Source organism: Mixophyes fleayi, chromosome 8, assembly GCF_038048845.1.
Source record: "Mixophyes fleayi isolate aMixFle1 chromosome 8, aMixFle1.hap1, whole genome shotgun sequence".
Classification (NCBI taxonomy): Eukaryota; Metazoa; Chordata; class Amphibia; order Anura; family Limnodynastidae; genus Mixophyes; species Mixophyes fleayi.
Genome location: NC_134409.1, coordinates 102,685,071 through 102,706,595, shown reverse-complemented (window position 1 = coordinate 102,706,595; position 21,525 = coordinate 102,685,071). Strand labels below are relative to the sequence as shown.

At 39.2% G+C, this 21,525-nt stretch overlaps 2 protein-coding genes across 6 annotated transcripts in view; one reads left to right on the top strand and one right to left on the bottom strand.

Annotated features, from left to right (window-relative positions):
- The window catches only part of CENPP (centromere protein P), a 249,054-nt gene that overhangs the window by 95,890 nt on the left and 131,639 nt on the right, over positions 1–21,525 (bottom strand). The gene's annotated exons all lie outside the window — the stretch shown is intronic.
- ASPN (asporin) overlaps positions 1–21,525 on the top strand; it is a 47,324-nt gene that overhangs the window by 3,632 nt on the left and 22,167 nt on the right. Inside the window, exon 1 of one of the 3 annotated variants that reach the window (XM_075183024.1) lies at positions 3,709–3,773. The exons of 1 other annotated variant lie outside the window; for it this stretch is intronic. The gene's annotated coding sequence lies outside the window, so the exon portion shown is untranslated. Of the gene's footprint in view, positions 1–3,708; positions 3,774–13,850; positions 14,094–21,525 lie in introns of those variants that run through there. One more of the 3 variants, XM_075183022.1, reaches the window with a different exon arrangement.

The following is a 21,525-nucleotide window of genomic DNA, read 5'->3' as shown; positions in this document are numbered from 1 at the left end:
CCATGTCTAATCGTTTCTGTTAAACAGTATGCTAGACAGAGTCCATCCTTGTGCAAGTATACAAAACAGATCACATTATAAATCACTATAAAACAGTCCAGACCCAATTAGTCACCTTTCCGTGACTCCACTGGAAATCACCGATCCCACCAGCGCAAGTACTTCTAGTAACTTGAGGTATCAACTGGTATTTTGGTGGCCTTTCTGCAGTGAACTCCTAGAACATTAGAGCACTATCACCCATAGTGGTGGAAGCACAATATCATTTTCAGAACAAATAGGAGTTATGTGTGATCATGTATTGATGGCCATCTGGTGCTAGTCCACCATTTGGGCAGTGACACTCTCCTTCCCTGGCAGGGGTGGAACTCTGCATCATCTGGCCCTGTAGCAAACATTGGGTACAGTGCAATGTATTCTCCTGGGTCCTCCACTCAGCTTTTAAATGAACATAGGGAGGCCTCTTCTCAGCATATCTTTTTTCAATACTGACCAACTACACAGTCTGATTTCTCGTGCTTTGTATACAAGATGTAATTCTCACCATGTATCCTCATTTTGTGGGCACTGTAAATTAATATTTATTAAATATGACATTAGAATTATGTTGAGTGAACATATCAAAATGGGGGCCATAGTATGCCAAGATCAGCTTACTCTGCAGTGTGCATGCTGTGCTTACAGAATAATGTCCATGGAACTTATGGTTACATTTTGGAAACTATGGGGTTACAATATGCAAATTGAATATTAGCGGATATAGCTAAGCGGATAGCAGATACACCACAAACTGCATTATGTTCGAGTAATTATTGATATTAGTTATTAGTAAAATGTTTGGCATTTGTCTTATAATTATTAGGACTGAAAAACCACATTCCCTACTATACCTACGCTTTTGTTGTAAAACGCGCCTGTCTCTACATGAGACTGTGTATTTGTAAATTCAACATCCCTTATTATGCTGAATTTATAGTCTATAAATAAATTTGGGAAAACTACGGTACAGTTTGAATTCCACAGGGAACAAAATAATACTGGAAAAACTGAAGTCCAAATTTGACAGCATAAACATTCAAAAGTTTGCAGCCGAACGCAGAAAAAGACGAATGTTTTGCAGAACAGCTTCAGTTTTGAAAATTTTGCTCAGCTATAGAGTAGATTCTATATCACAAATACAGTGTGCCTTGGTAATAGCGAGGCAGCGGCCTTTTATACCTCCTTTTTCGAATGTAGTGAGTGTTCCAAATGTCTGCCATCCTTCGCTTGTATTTGACTCGTAAAGTGTCGGAAGGTGTTTCAAGCTCCTACCCCCTCACACATGACACTTCTTAGCGTACTCTGTCCCTCCATCTATACCGAGAGTTCTAGTCTGTCGCCGTATTCCTGCTCTATAAACAAGGAGCACTGTATATAAATGTTGCCTTGCATGCATCTCTTATTTTATGTTGAAATTAATATCAGGTGCTCCATCTGTACATCCTGGTTTGACCCAGAAAATTATAAAACAGTTTAATTTGAAATATATATATTTTGCAGATGCAGCAAAGTATGACTCTAAACCAAATGCAAAAAAAAAATGTTTGTTTGAAGTAAGATCGTTGATTTAGAAAAAAAACAGAAACACAATAAACAAAACACATATGGCAACAAGAGGATAGATGAAAGGACGGAACTGTGTACATCTGCCAGAAAAAGACTCTGAACACCTCTTGTAATTCCAGATACATTTGGCTTTATTACAGAAAAAATAAAAACATTTTGCTTTTATTTCTATGAGTCATAGGTGGTCTACAAAGGCAAGATGTACCCAAAATTGTATAACTGCATATTCATATTATGTTTCTTTCAAATCCTCTTAAACAGCAAAAACACAAACAGACTATATTGAGACTATGTACTCCAGGTTGATTTTGCTTGGTTAAAGCTGATCTATCATTCATCTCTGGTGGCTGGGGACTAAAAAAAAGCACTTAGGTCAGATTCAAAAATAAATAAATAGTCTTGCCAGGATAGGATTTTGGAAAACGCATTATTCCAGTTAAGATGTTATGTAATATATTTTATGAAGTCCAAAAACAGGAAATGTTCATTTGTTGTTACTCATTCAGTGGATGGGAAAGTCATGACCTTTTACTAGTTTAGAGAGATATCATTTGCACATGAGACAGGACATGCTTTCTAGTAGGCTCAGCACTAGTAGGGGAACTGAGAAAACACTTTGTTGATGGCAAAGGGCTCCATCTTGGAGCAACTATATTTCATCCTTTTGGATTTATGCTAAATTGGCACAAATTACCTTAGTGCAATGCTTATATTTGTTCACAGCTGAGAGGTTTAAGATCACTTATGGTAAGACACTTTAAGCTTACATATTTCAGTATTTCAAAACTTTTCCTAAGAGTGGTACTTGAGCTTTCTTCCTTAAATGTACTAAACATAACAGAGAGTGAGTGGCACATGCTGTGCTCAGCCAGAGTGTTTTATCGTTCTATTATAAACAACTCAGAAGAAATAAAATTCATATTTTTTTATTTAGTGGCAGTTTATGATTGTTTTCAATTATTATGGGGAAACATATTTTTAAGTTTCCGCATTTGTTTGAAAATAGAACTAAAAAAGCAGTAGTACTGAGCAAAAGTAGCAACAAAGCTGTTGTAACTAAAACACTTCATTTAAAATGTGTCAACAAATAGTGTCAACAAATAAGATACTTGAAATAAAAGGCAGCCCTAATGTGCCCATGCTTTTATGAATATAATTTTTTAAAGATAAACCTCCTAGTACCTATTTCAAAACAAATCAGATGTTGCACTTGATCTGAATGGCACCTTTGCTCCTTATGTACAGGGGATTGTTTGTGCTATTTTTGTAATATATAAATTTCATAGTGCATAAGGTGTCCTATCATGGACAGTTCTATACTATTTCCTAGGGGTACAAATTAGTATAGCCCTGCCCACCATTACTGTAATTGGTGGGTCTCGTCCTCTTCATCACGCCTAGCACAGACAGGCTGACTGTAGCCACACACTACATACATGTGGTTGGCGGAAAAAATGTATGCAGAAGATGCTACCCCGCAGCTCAGATTGTGTTTTAAACACAATCAGAACGGTGGAAATGATATATTCTAAAAACAGGTGTGACTGTGAACTTTTTCGCATAGTTATACTAATTGCTATAGTATTGTCATGTACGGCACTGTAGCACTATCTTGACATGTTTTCTATGAGAGGACACATTTGAATAGAAAATTACAATCTTGTCCAAAGCATGCAACATTTGTGAGATGGTGCCCCCAGGATGCAGAGCCCGTGAGGAGGGCTAAGAAGAGAATAGAAGGACCCTCACCCGAGCAGCGATCCAGCAGAGGCAAGTGTCTTTTACTTGCAGGGTTCATCCGCACTGGTGACAGCGAATCAGAAATGGTTCGTTGTTGGACAATCAGTGGTCAGGACAGTGAGCCAATCAGCGCTCACCTCAGGGCATTTGAATTTTTTGATGCCACAGAAAGTCAATCGGTGATTGCTGCTTTCCTGCTCAGCACCCACGCGATGGCTGTTATATAGCCATCACGTGTGGCGTGAGGACACTTGGACAGCGAAGACCTACCTCAAAGCAGCTCTGGAAAAAAGACATTGCGTTCAAGACTCAAGAAGAAGAGCCTTCTTCTATAAAGAAAAGGGCCGAAGGGGAGAAGAAGCGCCGCTGGCTGGAGAGTCTGAAAGAGACAGACGCCAGAAAGAAGGTCGGTTCCCAGCACGGAGCAGGTAAGAATGGTTCCCATATTCTGCTCCCTATTCCTCTGCAATTCAGGTCAGGTACAAGGCCCATGACACAAAAGCAGACTAGGTCCATGCTACATTAGTGGGGTGTTTAGATTTCTGTTAGTTCATGTTTGGGGCACATTTAAGAAATTCAGGTTTAGCCTGTGGCCCAACTAAGTAATTCAGGATTACCCTGTGGGGCAAAGTGATACTGGCAGTAGGAGTGGTCCAGTTAGGAGATAGTCTGTTTTCCTAGACCGTGTTCAGTCTGACCCCATTTGTCCATTAATTCTCAGGTGGCCATTGTGTGGTGGTTCTTTAAAGTACTATGTGTATATCTTTAGTGTGCCCTTGCCGTCAAAAGTCAGGCCTCCATTAAAGGTAGGCTTTTGGTATCTGTTATTGTATCTGTTGTCTGTATTCTGTGTATTGGTGTTTCGGAACAGTGGGGATTGTTGTCAGGGTACTACACTACACCTAATGTTAGGAGTTAAAGTTGCGCAGCATAAAGGTCACAATGATAATAGGACCAGGGCGATGCTGCTGTACTGTTGTTGTAACTAGCACGGGTGGTACAACATAGTCTATTAGACAGCTCTGTTGGTGGGTTGTTGTATGTCACTGTTTTCCTAGACGCCAAGCCTAGGAGCGCAGATGACCATAAAGAGGAGACTGCAATTACTTGGTGACCATTGTAAAGTATTTAAAATGCATGTCCCAAGTAATAAAGGCTACTTTGCAATTTTCTACTCATATCCATTCTTTATCTTGGTTAAACTATAAGCACCATGAGTTGATATTATATACCAAAGGAAATATAATGGATTTTTGAATGATGGGCAGAACAGTGGCTCAGTGATTAGAACTTCTACCTCACAGCATTGGTCATGAGTTCAATTCCTGGCCATGCCCTTTATTTGTGTGGAGTTTGTATGTTCTCGACATGTTTGCGAGGGTTTCCTCCGTGTGCTTTGTTTTATCCCACACTCCAAAAACATACTGGTGGGTTAATTGGCTGCTATTAAATTGACCTTAGTATCTCTCGCTCTCTATGGGTATGTCAGGGAATTTAGACTATAAACTCCAATGGGACAGGTACTGATGTGAGTGTGTTCTCTGTACAGTGTTGTGGAATTAGTTGTGCTATATAAATAAATAGATGAGGATGATTGAGAAATTTGTTGAGGGCTTGGTATTCAGTACAGGGTACAAAAGTGGGGTCCTTCTTTGAACAAACAAGAAGCCTGAAGAACATTTTTGGATCAAATTTCTGCCTAGGTTGTTTTAAAATTTATTTGGACACTGCTTTATGACTGGATAAAAGATATACACAGCCTCTGGGTGGGAAGGTACCAGGCATGAGGTCGATGATAGCAGGGTGGCAGGTTTTTATCATTGCAACTACATGTGGTGAATGGGAAGTGCCTAGAGAATTTCATAGATGCCAGGCAATGGGATAAGAAAATCCTCTTGTCTGGATAAAGTTTATCAGGTGTGTAAGTCTAAATAATACTAGGCTAAAGGTTTTAGAAATCACAAAAAAGGAACTTTGATCCTTTTGTAAAATGCCCACATAAAGAATAATAGGAATTGGTTGAAACAGAATAGAACCTCCAGGGATGTGACTCCCATCAATAGCGGTAAGAACCAAGGGTACAAGAGTAAATCTTGAATGACACCTTTATTCAGAAAAGTTTCCTGATGCTTCAGAATCCAGAAAGGTAGAAGTAGAAATTGTTTTATCAAAAGATCCAGTAAAAATATAGATAAAAAAAAAAATCTTTGGAGAGGAATAAACATTTCCTATTGTGACTTAGGTGTTCAAGATTCTGGCTTTTTAAACACATTGGCTGACAAAATGAATTCCACAACATAAACATGGGCAGAATGCTCTTTTGATGGTAGGCTCATAGTCTCAGTAATGGAATGAAGAAAGGGTTTTTGGAAACTAGAAATTAAAGTGTGCTTTCTTTTTAAGCGATCCTTACTGCTTTTGGAGAATACTTGGCAGAAATCAGCCCAATTTTTCCAGTAGATAAATAGGCATAACAGCAGCAACAACTGGGAAAGCATTTAACAATATGTCGGGGGATAAGCCATTGAGGCCTGAACTTCATCCATGCGTAGAGCATAGTTCTCAACTTTTAAATGTTCCCCTCTGGGAGATCCCGGAGGGGAAGTGGGGTGTTAGGAAGGAGGGTGGTGGGATGCGGCGAATCTTGTCATTTTAGCATGGAAGGCAGGGCCAAAATGACACGATTGCGGGCAATTATGGCATAGATAGGCCTCACCAGGGCTGCTAAGAGGATTTCAGGGCCCCGGTACAGCAACTTCATGGGGCTCCCCTTATAGTTGAGCATGGTAAGCGGCGGCACAAAAGTAGCTATGGGTGCATTTATAAGATTGGCGGCGTGGCTATGCATTATTGGGGAGTGGCTAATGGGTGAAAACCGCAAGGCCTCCCTCCTACAGAAAAAAAAACCTGCATTGTTGTGCACTCCTGAATTTCAGGGCATCTAGCACCATAGTGTGGTATATAAACAATGCAGTGTGTATATACAGAGTTAACAATCTTGGCCTGCCCCTTACATTGGGCAGAACACTCACCAGAAATTGGGATTGTCCCACTAGAATCACAACATTTCACAGACTGTCCTGCTCCCTCCTACTTGTTCTTGTCATTTTCACCACCTGTGGCTGCTGGCTTCTTTAGTTGGTTTCTTTCTTTAGTGGATTGTCTGGATCCAGGAATGTTGGGCAACCAATTTGGAAAAAAAAAATGGGTACATTTAGAAAATTCAAACCAGCCCCAGCGTTAAATCAATAGCACCCACGAGTAATAATTTGGTCTTCCTCTAGCCACAACATTAAAATAATAGTATTCCCCTTTAATAAATTAACCTATTTCTCTCCCTGCAAACAGCCCTAACAATAAAGTAATAGAATTTAAATTTAATAAATATAACTATTTCCTGCAATCTTCACTGCCATTAAATAATTCATAGTCACATTTATTAAAGAGAACTCATTCTCTCCAAACTCACCCACACATTCAATAGCCCCCAAACCCATTAATAGTCCCCACTACTAAATTGCCCCACCATCGCCCCACAAACAAAATAGCACACATTAGTCACCACCTACCTCACACACACTACATTGCCACAAGGCCCCTGTGCCATCACACACACATTACGGTTCCCCTTCATCACCACGCTATGCCCCCTTATGATCACACTGCGCCCTCCATGCTGCTCCCCTCCCCCCTTTATCATTCACACTGTGCCTTTCTTTCTCCCTTTTCATTCACACTGTGCCTTTCTCCCCCTTTTTTCATTCACACTGTGACTTTCTTCCCCCCCCCTTTTTTTCATTCACATTGTGCCTTTCTCCCCCCCCCCCTTTTTCCTCACACTGTGCTTTTCTGCTTTCCTCCCCTCCGTACCTTTACTTACCTTTCTATTGGCTTCTTTCCTCTCTTAACTTCTCTTCTGACTTCTTTCTTCTGACTTGCTTGCAGGCTCTTCTATGCTCCCTGAATGTCGGCGTGACGCCTGACATTCAGTGTGAATGGATCAGGAAGGAGGGATGAGGGATGCCGGCGCCGCGATCACGAGAGTATGATTTGATTTTTTTTAGCTACCCTGCTCCCCCCACCAACGAACAGGGCGGAGCCCCCACCTGCGGATAACAAAAACACAAAAGAAAAAAAGGTAGTTTTTAAAAAAAACAAAAACAAAACCCGTCTAAGTAAGGGCCCGGGCCGGGCCCCCTGGCATGTCCGGGCCCGGGTAATTAGTACTTCCCCCCCTCTCGGTGGCCTCACAACAAATGTATTCATTGGCCATGTTTATTTTTTGCTTTTACAATTGCTTAGATAAGTCCTGTAGTGTTGTCACTGCTAGGGCAACTTTAGTGGTATCCATGGCCTGAGTAAACTGTATCGAATTGTCTAGGATGTAAACCCACTGTGCTGTTAAGAGATTGACACAGAGGACCGATATCGGTTTTACTAAAACAAACACAAATGGCATGTGTCCCTGTCCCCCTTGGAGGTCCTTTTGATGGGACGGTGCTCCAAACAGGCTACCTCTATAGTCAGGCAGGCGGTTGAGGTGTGGCGAATTGTGCACTGGGTTTTGGGGGGGGGAACGGGGTATGGACCCTCTCACTCCTCTTTGACATAACCCCTCCCTTCCAGAACTTGGTAAACTACAGGACTCTAATATATTGAGTAGACATGGATTTAATGTTTTAGGCCAGCTGTCCCGGGAGAGGGCGATCCCCAATACAGCTTTTTACTGTTATCTCCAGCTGCAACATGCTCTCAATACCCAATTCTCTACTACTCCCATTGAGTTCCAACATTCTCCCGTCAAGTCTCTATTATTCACTGTTGGGCACATAATATATTCCACTCTAAACTATTCTCTGGCCCTAGATCACCTGAACTTCCTTTGGTTCAGCTGGAAGGCGGATCTGGGCCCCCTCCTAGATGAGGAATGGTCCCACATGCGCAAAAACTTGTGGGACGCCACCCCCTGCCTCGGCTACCATCAGATACATCTGTATGTTTTATATAGGGTTTATTATTCCCACTCCGATTATTACGGATGGGTCATCGGTTTGACCACAACTGTCCAAAATGTAACTTACCCGGCAGTGGGTACTGGCATATGTTATGGGACTGTGTGGTCGTTCATAGTTTTTGGTGGGAGGTTTGGAATTGTGTTCTTGATAAACTGCATGCTGGTCCTGCCACTGGTCCCAAGTTGTGTTTGTTTGGTATCTCCCTTGAGGACCTTACAGATAAATTTATATTTAAATATATTTTTAGTCTGGTGACTCTGGCTAAGGTCGTTATTGTTCGTGTTTGGCGTGCCTCAGACCCTCCTGATTTCCAAAGCTGGCGAGCTCTTGTTAATTCCGCTATACAGCATGAGCGATATATGTACAAATGTAGAAAAGCAAAAAACAAATACAGAAAGAACTGGTCCAGATGGTATGGTTTACGCTACAGGGCCTGTTCGGCTGATATAGCCTCAATGAACTAGTTGTCTGGTTGTTCTGACGAGGGAGGGGGGTGGCCCTGGGGCCTATCTTGTGCACTTTTCTAAAAGTTAAGTGTACAGCACGGGCGGAATTGCAGTGTTGATGTTGTTACTGTTTCCGGGTACTTTATATCTGACAAGATGGTTATAATTGTTTACAGTGTTATGTGAATGGAACATATGTAATATTTTGTATGTTTTGTTCTGTCTTTATATTTTTTGTTGGAAAAAATAATAAAAAGTTACTTGATTAAAAAACAAAAACAAAAACACAAATGGATACTAATAAATGTCTATATCAGTGGTTCCCAAACTTTTGCAGTTCGCGGCACCCTTAGAGTCTCCATAATTTTTTCAAGGCACCCCTCCAAAATAATTACTGAGTAGTCCTGTTTTCAGAAGTAGTTGGGTCAAAAATATGTAATAAGTATTTAAGTCAGGACAGAAATACTTAATTTAGTTGTATGCAAAAATGCCCCTCTGCATCCAGACACTCTGCCCCCTCTCACACTGTCCCCTCTGCCCTCTCACGCTGTCCCCCTCCACTGCCCTCTGCCACAGGGGTGCCGCGGGCCAGCCAGATAAAAAACAAGCAAAACAAAATATAAGCTAAAAATATGGGGGATCTGCGCTTCCCACGTGGAAGAGAAATAGGGCAGCCAAGGGAAAAAATAAAGGAGATGGTCTGAACCTCCTAATGATGCCAAAAAAACACCTGAATTCCCCAGCACAAAGGGAAGGGAAAGGGAATAGATATTTAAGAAGAGATAAGAGTCAGAGAAAATGGATTTACTTAAATGTATTGCAAAACTAAACACAATAGGGCAGCACAGTGGCCTAGTGGTTAGCACTTCTGCCTCACAGCACTGGGGTCATGAGTTCAATTCCCGACCATGGCCTTATCTGTGTGGAGTTTGTATGTTCTCCCTGTGTTTGCGTGGGTTTCCTCCGGGTGCTCCAATTTCCTCCCACACTCCAAAAAACATACTGCTAGGTTAATTGACTGCTATCAAAAATTGACCCTAGTCTCTATCTCCCTCTTTGTCTGTCTGTGTCTGTGTGAGTGTGTGTCTATATTAGGAAATTTAGACTGTAAGCTCCAATGGGGCAGGGACTGATGTGAATGAGTTCTCTCTACAGCGCTGCGGAATTAGTGGCGCTATATAAATAAATGATGATGATGATGATGAATAGATGAGATAACAAAATATAACAAAATATTCTATTGTAAGGCAAACTTGCTGTTAAAAACAAATAAATTGAGCACTTTGTTAGTCAATGTTATAACGTTGGAAAGCTGGAGATGTATGTCGAGAACTCTGTAGGTCTCTAGCACAAGGGCATTAGCTGCCTTGTCCATAGATGGATTGGAATGTCATGGGTTAAATCACGAAAAGGTCCGTGCACAGGTCTGGGAAGGGTGGGTAGTGCACTCACCTTCCACCCCAGGTTGTCTGTCCGGATGCTCCTAATCCAGGGTCAACTTAACAGATGCAGATCCCGCTCTCAGCCGGTAACTTCTCTTCGAGACCTCCTCCTCTCTCACGCAGCTTGTCAATTTACAAATCCACGTGGAGAGAGAGAGGAGGATACTGGGTCCCGGGTCCCGGCACCCGGCCCCGCGTGGATTTGTGCGTTTTTGTCGCTTGCTGGCCCGCGGCACCCCTGGGAGCCGCGGCGCACACTTTGGGAACCGCCGGTCTATATGTATGTTTAATTGTATATGACAATCAGAACTGGCACATTTTTGGAGAGAACCAGTAAAATTAATTCATGGATCCTTGCTCTTAATATAAGCCCCAACAGATGTGTAAGACATCTGAGTAAATAGTAGAATGATGATGGTAAATATTCATTTTTAGACAGGATTTACAAACTTAAGGCCATAAGACCAATTTAGAAAGTTTTCCTATTTAAGGAACAGATTATAATCAAGTATAACAATGCAGACATTTTAAGTACATAACGGTCAATAAGTAGTTAAACATAAAAAAATAGTTAATACATTTTACAGCGCATTATTAATAGATGCGCTCATTGTGAAATACTTATCTTAATCCTACTTTCAACTGGGACATTTGGATTATGTCCTGAGTTCTGAGACATTCATGTTTTCTGTGTTTACAGTCTGGGCCTCTATTGTCATAATGACATAATTTTTGGTACCATGAAATGTCTGTGTTTTACATCCCTTGGGGTAATTTAAGTTATTGACTGGGGGCAGATTTTCATTGATCAGCTCATTAATTAAACTGTCCCTGTCTTTATATAGAGTACTGTGGTGAGCATAATATTGTGGATACTATTTAAAACACATCTTAATCGGTTGTATGGTATGTTTAAACTGTGAGGTTCTGTTTATCCAGAACAATTATACACCAAATTACCATATTGAAGTATCTGCATTATTAGATGGTTTTCAGTTAGTAACTAGGTTTGCGTCTTTAGGGACCTGCTTTGTTAGCTGTGTTGTTAATATTGGCTAAGAATGATAATGTGCAGTAGATCTGAACCCCTAAATATTTATATTGGTCAATAGTTTTTTCCTTTTATTGTAGGAGCAAGGGCATTTCCTTACATTTTAAAAAACTCTTCTTCAGTCCATATTGGAAAGCTCAAAGTTAAACTCTCCATTCCAGTATCGTCTGTATAGATGTTTTGGAAATGGCAAGGATATACTAAAGATGGAGATTAATTGTCATCCAAGCATATTATCTCAAAATATGTCATGTGAATTTGGTGGAGAGACCGAAGAGACTAATGCTAATAAGTGTTATAAGTGTAAAGCACAATAATAGGAAAAACAGGTAACAGGGACTGCCAGACCACCAGGCAAGAGATCATCAGGACTTCCTTCTGAGTTCTAGAACACTGAGATTTCCTACAACAAAAGGAATTTTTCACAGCTGAAAATGCTATTCTAGAGCTCTAGGGAGAAAATGTGGCAGAGTTTTGGTAAAATGATGATCTTAATTAAGGACATAACCCCCAACCATCATATGGGATAGTTCTCCCATTTATAAAGTACTAACTTAATTGATCAGAATAAGGGAACACCATATTTATCATACATCAAGGAATATTGTGGGCATAGACAAAACCAGATACTTTATTTGCAATATCTGCCAGCAGCATGGAAAAATTAGTTGTTGCTAGTTAAGTGGCAGAATATGAAAACAAATGTTCTTAGTCATCATTATTGATTTACTTTGATTAATTTTATATCCTGAGAGTTTGCCCAACGTGTAAAAAATTTCATGTAGGTTTGGCGAGATTTTGTTAAGGTGAGGAGAGAGTGTGTTAGAGTTACTGTGAATTTACTGTGAAGCTGCTAGAGGATTAGTTTGGGAAGGCTACATTAGCAGAGATAAAAAGTTTGCCTAGTTTGATGGGGTCATATTTAGGGGTACCTGAGCCATCCTTCCGTAAAAAACACCCGCTGTGCTTTAATGTCTGTTCGCTTTCTTGCTTACATTGTATGGGAGTTATTACGTTTTTCAATTTAGTTCTCAGAAGGAAGATTCTCTTATCTTTCTACAGCTTCAGTCCAGGAAAACGTCATTCCATCCGTGTCAGGGGTGAAGAAACTAAAATTATCCCCAAGTATGACTGAATTACATTATAAGGGTTTTGATATGCTGGTAATGGGTCCACTGCTCATTTCTGATGCAGGCATCGTTCTAGGACCAAAAAGATAAAATAACCTGTCTAGTTTCTAAGTTATCTTTGCATGTGGTTTTACCACCTACGTGAACTAATCTCTGTGACAACATGAGTAACTCTGTGCCACCATTGATTTTCTGTTGGGAGTGAGTTTGGAGAGGCCGCTTGAATAAAAATGTGTCACTTGTGGCAAATGGCACTTGAACCAATGTCCAGTCCTGACCATGAGGTATCCCAGGGACATAGAGATCAGCTCCTAGACTTATTGGAGTCTAGTTCTGGGTTTAATTCAAGCTGCAGTCTTGGCCCCATTGTCTATGGCCCCAATCAGTTACTCTATTGAGAGAAAATAGTCAAGTACCTTGTAAGACAAATTGGTGTGATTTTAGAGACTGAATGGGAACATTTCTATGTTTTTCAAACGTATAAAACTGTTATTTTGCAATATAGTTACAACAGTGCATCAGTACAGCAACCCATAGCAAACAAAAAGATCTTTGCTTCCATTGTCTTAAGTTGCTAGACTATACAGGTTCACTTCTCCATGTCTGGTAGTAATTAACCTCCACAGTATACTGAAATAAATTCTCTACAAAGTAGACTGCTACTAGCTGTAGCTATAAATCAAATAGAGGTATTGTGTTCAACTACTAAGAACAAATAACAATCATAAAAAAAAAAAAAAAAGATATTCAGCAAAATCAAAATCTAATTTGACTTTTCTAATAAGGAAAGCTAATTAAACAGCATAGTTATTATGTAGTACGTTCACGTGTATTGTGCATAAATCAATTTATATTGCTCTGCAGTCATGTTCTATTTAATTGTGATATGCTTTCATTTGTCAGTGAAATCATACAGTTATATATGGGGCTATTTCATGCAGGTATGTAAGACACTTATCCAGATGTTCATTTCGAAAATTAATTTCCTGTATTTAAAAAAAAAAAAAAAATCATAAATGAGGGATTGTAAGCTTCAAAACAATGTGTGAATCATAAGACCTACACCTTCAGATACACTTTATAGTTTGTGGATAATAGCAAACATATTAAATGACCAAGCCTAATTGTAAAATTAATCAAACCACATTTGACATTCCAATTGTCAAACTAACAAGGTGCTATTTTTGTGAAGGCAAAAAAAAGTACCATTAATGAGACCCAGGTCTAAACTTGAAAAGTAATACAAATTGGATAAAAAAAACACTTAAAATGTAACCTGTATTGCTGAAGTGTGTGATGGCAGACAGCTCTATGAATGGGCTCCCTGTATTCTGTATGGCAGGATGCCACTCACTTTTCAACCTCGGGTCTGACATCGTCTTGTAGTGGACGTCTAGAGTTAAACAGATTTTGGCTCTGGTACAGGCAGTGATGAAAAACACATGAGGTAACAAGTCTTCTTAATATTTGTCTTCAGTACTAAGATGGGATAATCTGAAGAAGCAGTTTCCTCAAGTATCATCCCCAGTGCCAACAGGATCATGTATTTTAGAATGTGCTCCTGATTACAATACTGATACATTTTCTGCTTGTATAAAATAAGCTACTGAATATAACCGTCTCAGGTGGATTACAAATAAGGAGACTTTTCTAAATATAAAAAGGTATGTATTTCTTTTCTAAGTTATTTGTATATAATATTGGGGTAAGGCTGCAGCACAAACACAGATCTAATAAGAATATCAGAATTAAACTTTAGGTTGTGTACAGATAGTTTATATGTGCATTTGAAATGGATGGAGTTTGACATTTAACAACTATAACAAAGACAAGTCTGATAAAACATAAAAGTCAATTAAAAATATTCAGCAAAGTAGGATTATTTCTGCAAGTACATGTAACATTATATGTTTAGGAGGAACTTAGATTTAGGTAAAATATAGAACAGTTCTATTCTGTGCTAATGTCATCTGTCTACAGTTTCATTTTCCCATAATAACCTCCAAATTACTGCTCTGCACACATTGATGCTCAGTCAAAGGTTAAAAGCTGAATCTTTGCAGTAATTGCTATGGGATGCAGCAGAAATGTACTAAAATGTTGCTGTTAAAAATATATAACTAGCTTTAGCAATGAAAATTGTTTTACTTACCAGCTCATTTCTCTAGTTTATTGTATAAGACAGCAGGTGCCACTTATATCTAGAGATAATGATATTATTTTCTTACATACAAGTACTCTCAATAGTACAAACAACTTTTCTGCTTTTATGATGGAGAAGCAGAAACACCATGCATGCTTATAAGGAAATGATGCTATATATGTAGGATTTAGAGGATTTAGGTGATTTGGTGTTTATTTAATAACAGACTGGAAATATGTAAATATGCATCCAAATCAGCCAATCAGTAGCTAATTTAGATCTATCTAGGGTGCATTAGGAAACAAAATATGACAAGTAATTATATATATTGTTACTTTAGGGTTTTTCACACTTACACTTTGTTATTAAATAGTCACTTCACTAAAATATGTGGATGGGAACTAACAGATGGCATGGTTTTGTGTAACCAAATAATATGGTTAGAGAGGGTTATTTGCTAACATAGAACCAAGCTTTCACACAGCAGCAACCAATCAGATCATTTATAGCGTTTCCCTTGCGCTCAATATTGATTGCTAATTGGTTCTTATGGGTTGATGGGCTCTTGTACTGTGTAAATTTGTATCGATGTTAGCAATTAAACAGCAATAGGTTAGTGTTCTGCTAATGGGCAAACAATCACTTTTCCAAGATATACAAAGCACCTCTCAAACATGGGTACCTGTATTTGTAAAGTAAAAAAATAACTTCAATATAACCTCCTTTCAAAAGCTAAGATTTAAGACATAAAAGAATAATGAAGCCATTATTAATACTCATTGCAACAGTGAATTATACAATACTATGATACACTAATATCCTCACAACTTTCTTGTTAACAAGTGTAATTCTTCATTTCCACATGAAATTCTATGTTGCATTTTGAGAATACTACCTATATTTATATTTATAAACATATATCACTATGTTAATGAGTTCAAATTGTTGCTAGAAAATTCTCTTGATGTGGTAGATAAAACATGACTCTTCAGTATCAGATGTACATCAGAATAGTTTGTTACTTTAATATAGCAACATGAACAGCAAATTCAATCTCCCTGTGTCATGAAGAGTCATGAAGACATGTGCTTGGAATCTTAGGCGTATAAGCCAATTCTGTAGTCACAGACTGCGAATGCCTTCCAGAAATATGTACTTTTTACGTAAAGGTAGTTTTTGCCCCCAAAGAAAATGTCACTAATAATGATATATGCACATACCTTCCAACATTTGTACTTGCTATTGACATTTGTGTTAAAAATGATGCGTTTATAGACATGTACCTTGGCAGACCTTCAGTTCAAGTCACATAAAAAGTTATTACATGGAACTGAGCACTAAATTATGCAATAATATACTAAGGGTGGAATGTTATTACACATTTAGGAGGCAGTAGAGGATTGGTGTATAAGGACTTGAGTACCAAGGCTGGCTACAAGTTGGGAGACTTGTACTCAGGTGTTGATGCAGCTTACATTGGTTTGCTGCAATATTTAGCTTGCTATGTGCCAAACAATAACAAGCTATTGGGCAGCAGAAAAAGAACAGTTACATTTGCAAAAAGAAGAGTTATATTTGTAACGTTAACCATTTGTTTACAGGGACATTATACGTTTTATAGAGCTCTACTTGCTGAACATAAAATCGCATTCCCCTCTCTGAAGGATGCTTTGTTCAAATAGAAAATAAGACAGACCAACAATAAGTCTATAACTTATTAATAACTTTCCATAACATCTTGACAATATAGATGGACACTGTTCCATTAAGGTCTAAGGAGATATTGCTTTTATATACACCCAGCAAGCAGATTAACTTTATGTTTTGTTTTTGTGTATATAAGAATAATGGATACAAATAAGTTTTAATAAACACTAACCTAAAAATATTGAGAATAGGCACTTCCTATTTATCAGTCTGCTGATACACAGAAACCTGGACTGTAGCTAAGAGATCCTCCATCCGGAGGAGTTATGTTCAGTGTGGTCTTCTATGTCTACAGATTAGACTAGGCTGGTGCAGAAACACATAGTTAAATAAGGCATGGGCCAAACACAATTAGTAACTATCATCAATTGCATATTGGGCACTCGAGTACATCCCAAACTGCTGAGGAAATGCTTGTTGCCATATTTTCTATTATCCATTACTAGTAAACATGTTAAGAACCTTGAAGAAAAACGAATGTGAATTCTATTAGTAACCTAAGTATTTTTATTATTAGGTTTGCAGCTCTGTTCATATTTAATAATATACACCTAAAATAGAGCATCTACCAAAACAATACTAGTTGAATGATAAGCCTCAGCAGTCTTCAGACCATACATTAGCAGTTTCACTAAATAGCCCATTTTTCAACATTTTTTCTGTTTTGTTGTTGGTTGCTTAGGATACATACTACAGCTATTCCATCTAAAGATTAAATTGAGTATGTGAGTATTAATGCATTTTGGTCATCAGCTGCTGTACAAACTCAGTAAAATATTGGCTTTGCTACATGCTTTTACATATGAGGACATCACTTGGCTAGATCAGAAAGACAGTAACACAACAAGGAAAGTGGAGTCTATTCAGGTTCACAGCTTACATTCTAATGGACAAACACTGAATAGGAATAATAACAAAACAAAACAAAAGACAGAATGGTATTTCATTTCTGTAACTGCCAAACATGTAATAGATTTTTGTATTCCTTTACATTTTAATTAGAGCCTGGCATGGTGTGGCACCGGTCCAGCCACTAAATGCTTGAATAGCTTATCTCAGACAGCTCTCTATTCTTAGCTATGGAAAGTGCTGTTATACCATTACATTAAACAAAACTGTAGCCAAAGAAAATAAGGTGGTTTAAGTCTCTGTTTGGGCCATAAAAATATAAAAATCAGACTACTTTTATTTGACCCTAGGAGGTTACCACTTCTTCTGCAGAGTATGAGGCGAAAAGAGTCAGCACCACAGTGTATGATGATAACTATGTTTAATGATACTATGCTAGAATGAAATAGTAGTGAAGAAAATCCAGAGCACTATATTATAATGAAAAGCAGGAGTGTTATATTGTACCAACCACATGAAAAAAGCAACTACAACACACAATGGGGTTATTGTCAAGACATTGGTAGGTAAAGATGATGATGATGATTGGTAGGGATTTTTCCACTTCCCTGATCATGTATTGCTGTGGTATCTCAGCTTAGTATAGCATGGATTGTGGCAGATCTTCTGATTCTTGGCACTGTGCTAGTGTATATTCAGGCAATGGGATGGTTAATTCCCTGGTATTAACATTATTCCCAGACCCAGAGACTTAAATATATATAGAGGACAATGGGAGTCCCAGGGATGCAGGCCAACCATTCAAATAGAACTGTTCCAAGATATCAAATACAAAATGCTAGAACTGGTCATGTTGCAACTGGAGAGAAGATGAATTACTGAGGAAGAGAGATGTGTGATGTCACCTGACTAGAGATGGATTGGAGAAAATGCTGATATTCATCATGATCCCAGGGAAAGTTAAAATACAATTTTCAACTACTAATTTATTTCATAAGTCAAGAAAGTCTTTTATTAACTGAAACCATCTGTGCTTCAGTGGGTTCCTAAGGATTCTTGCTGTAACAACTGTAGTGACATGTCTTTATCTAATATTCCTATTTCTACTTCCTTCACTTTTCACCAAGTCCATACTCAAACCAGTCCATATTTTTATGGTGAAGCGCCATTAAAATCTATCAAGCAACTACACAGTGCCATTTGCTCCTGCTTTGTGGGGTCTTGCACCTTTGTGTCACATTGCATCAGTGTTAAAGGACTTACCTAGATTAGTGTGATAATATGGCAGTGGGGAATCAAAATATTTGAGGGTTCTCTTATTACGCAGAGCCTTTGTAGCTATGCAACAGTCATACCTGGACCTTGCAAGGTGGGTCAGTAAAGTGCTGGTACAAGTATACCCTAATAACAGATTTGGTCAACCCTTATCATTAAAACATATGCTCTCGATACATTGCTAAATTGGGCCACAGTAATTCTTTTTATAACTACTAACAGCAATGAGATGTCTTTTTATTGTTACTGACAAATAATATTTTACTCTTATTAAAACTATATTACAAATTTTTCTTCTTAATTAGAATGGTTAATGTAACGCAATGTAAAGCCTAACTAGCATTACTTCAGAACATCCATGATCCTCACATTGTCGTGTGCCAAATGTACTTATTCTGTAATTTACTGTGCACACCCATGAGCGCAGCGAAAAACATTCTAGTACAAGAAGGTAGTTTGATGCCAGTGGATAAAGGGCCTATGTGATAAAATGTATAATAAACCAATGTTGCCGCTTCCCCATATTCAAATATTTGCAGCACACACTGCTAACAATACTTTGCATTCTACTTTAGAAGCAAGGTGCAGTATATTCTATTCATAAACAGATTCCTACTTCGCATTCTGACCCTCTGATGTCATTTTCATTTATTTAAGCTTCTGTCTTAACACTTGATTCCTTAGCACACCCCCAGCACTGTTTATCGCCTATCCTAGCGGTTCCCAAAACCCTGGGAGCCGCGGCGCTGTCACAGGGGTGCCGTGGCCAGGAAGAGAAAAAAAGAACAGAAAAAAAAAAACAACTTACCAATCCGGGGCGCCCGGGACCCAGCATCCTCCCTCCTCACTGAATGTCGGGCGTGATGTCATCACTCATCACGCCCGACATTCAGTGACAGGCTGCAGGAAAGAGGAGGATGCTGGGTCCTGGGTGCCGCTGGCTTGGTAAGTTTGGAGTGAGGATGCAGAGGCAGCAGATTGAGGGGATGCAGCGGGGGCAGATTGAGGGGATGCAGAGGGAGCAGATTGAGGGGATGCAGAGGGAGCAGATTGAGGGGATGCAGAGGGAGCAGATTGAGGGGATGCAGAGGGGGCAGAGTGAGAGGATGCAGTGGGGGCAGAGTGAGGGGATGAAGGGGCGGCAGAGTGAGGGGATGAAGGGGCGGCAGAGTGTGTGAATGCAGGGGCGGCAGAGTGTGTGAATGCAGGGGCGGCAGAGTGTGTGGATGCAGGGGTACAGAGTGTGTGGATGCAGGGGTACAGAGTGTGTGGATGCAGAGGCGGCAGTGTGTGTGGATGCAGGGGTACAGAGTGTGTGGATGCAGGGGCACAGAGTGTGTGGATGCAGGGGCACAGAGTGTGTGGATGCAGGGGCACAGAGTGTGTGGAGATGAAGGAGGGCACAAAGTGTGTGGAGATGAAGGAGGGCACAGAGTGTGTGGAGATGAAGGAGGGCACAGAGTGTGTGGAGATGAAGGAGGGCATAGAGTGTGTGGAGATGAAGGAGGGCACAGGGTGAGTTAGCTGTAAATTATTCTTTGACAGAAATATAATTGAAAAAAATATATAAAAATATTATTTTCCCTTGGATTTATGTGCATTATTTTTGCATACAACTAAATAAGTATTTCTGTCCTGACCTAAATACTTATTACGTTTTTTTGACCCAAATACCTTTAAAATGGGACTGCTCGGTAATTATTTTGGAGGGATGCCTTGAAAAAGTTATGGAGATTCTAAGGGTGCCGCGAACTGCAAAAGCTTGGGAACCACTGGCCTATCTGACATTCAATGAAATAGATTCAACTTAACTCATCTAGCCTACATAGCCTAGTTCTTTAGCTACCGGAGTTATGCTGACTTTTTATAACTCAGGAGGATGAGTCAGTTTCCATATTTTTGTATACACTAAACTTGTACTACAGACTTCAAAATTTATTGCAACCCCTTGCCCGAACACTATAAATTTTCTGAAAACAGACATCCTACAGAATTACAGGTAGTAGCCAAGAGTTTGTACTCAACATTATCCTCCTGCAAATGTTCAAAATTAAAGTTTTAAAAAAAAGAAAAAAAAATTGTTTGTGGCCAATTTTTTTTAACATAGCTTGACATAGCTTTTACATCTATGGCTACCATGGAGTATAGTGAATGGGCGTAAGAGTGGTGTTCGTGGCATAAAAAGGTTTAAGGCCTGTTTATAATCTGTACCTTTAAAACTTGGAACATTGGGGGGAATTCAATTGGCAGCGTTACTGTTAAAAGTATCTCGGCCTGCGCATTATTACCATTATTACGGTAATAGTGTGCATAATTACAGTTATTACGGTAGTTTTAACGCCGGCTTTTTGCTCGGAGCTCCCTGAGCTGCGAGCAGAGAACTGGGTTAATATTACCGTGATAACGGTAATATCTGTAACGCAGCTGTACTTAGGGGGGAATTGAATTCCCCCCATTGTGTTTTTTTATACCAATTAGCTACTTTAACTCCATACAATATTTATCAAGTGCTGTACCATATTTCATAGAGTTCATTCGACTGAGTCATCATTATGCAGAGTCCCAAATAACCTTCAGATTGCTAAATCCAAAAGTAATTTGGACATCATCATCCTCCTTCACCCATTCTGCTTTTGACCATTCCCTTCTAGACAATATTCTACATCCGTTAGGAGCTTGACATTGCTCCCAACTGATCATTTCGTCCTATCTATCTTGCTGCTCATTCTCCAATACTCTTGTCCTTCAGTCTATTTGGATTCCACAAGGCTCAATACAGAATACAGTTTTCCTTGAGGACAGAGATGGAGAAAAAAAATTCAGATCTTTGTTTTTGTGTTACTTACTCAAAGTTTGAAATCCAAAATTTGTCATGGTTACACTAAATAGTTTAAAAGTGCTGTGACCACTGCTGCATGTATTCAGAAACTGAGCATGATTCTCCAGGTTAATGGAAATATACATAATGAAATATCCCATGACACATAAAGGCGATTAATCGGTGTTTTAATGTGTATAAAAAAATCTTGTACCACTATGAAACTTTCTGAAAAGAAAAATGTGGGACTTGGTTTTATAAATCAGCAGCACATGCACATTTATTATAGCATAATGTTCCCTCC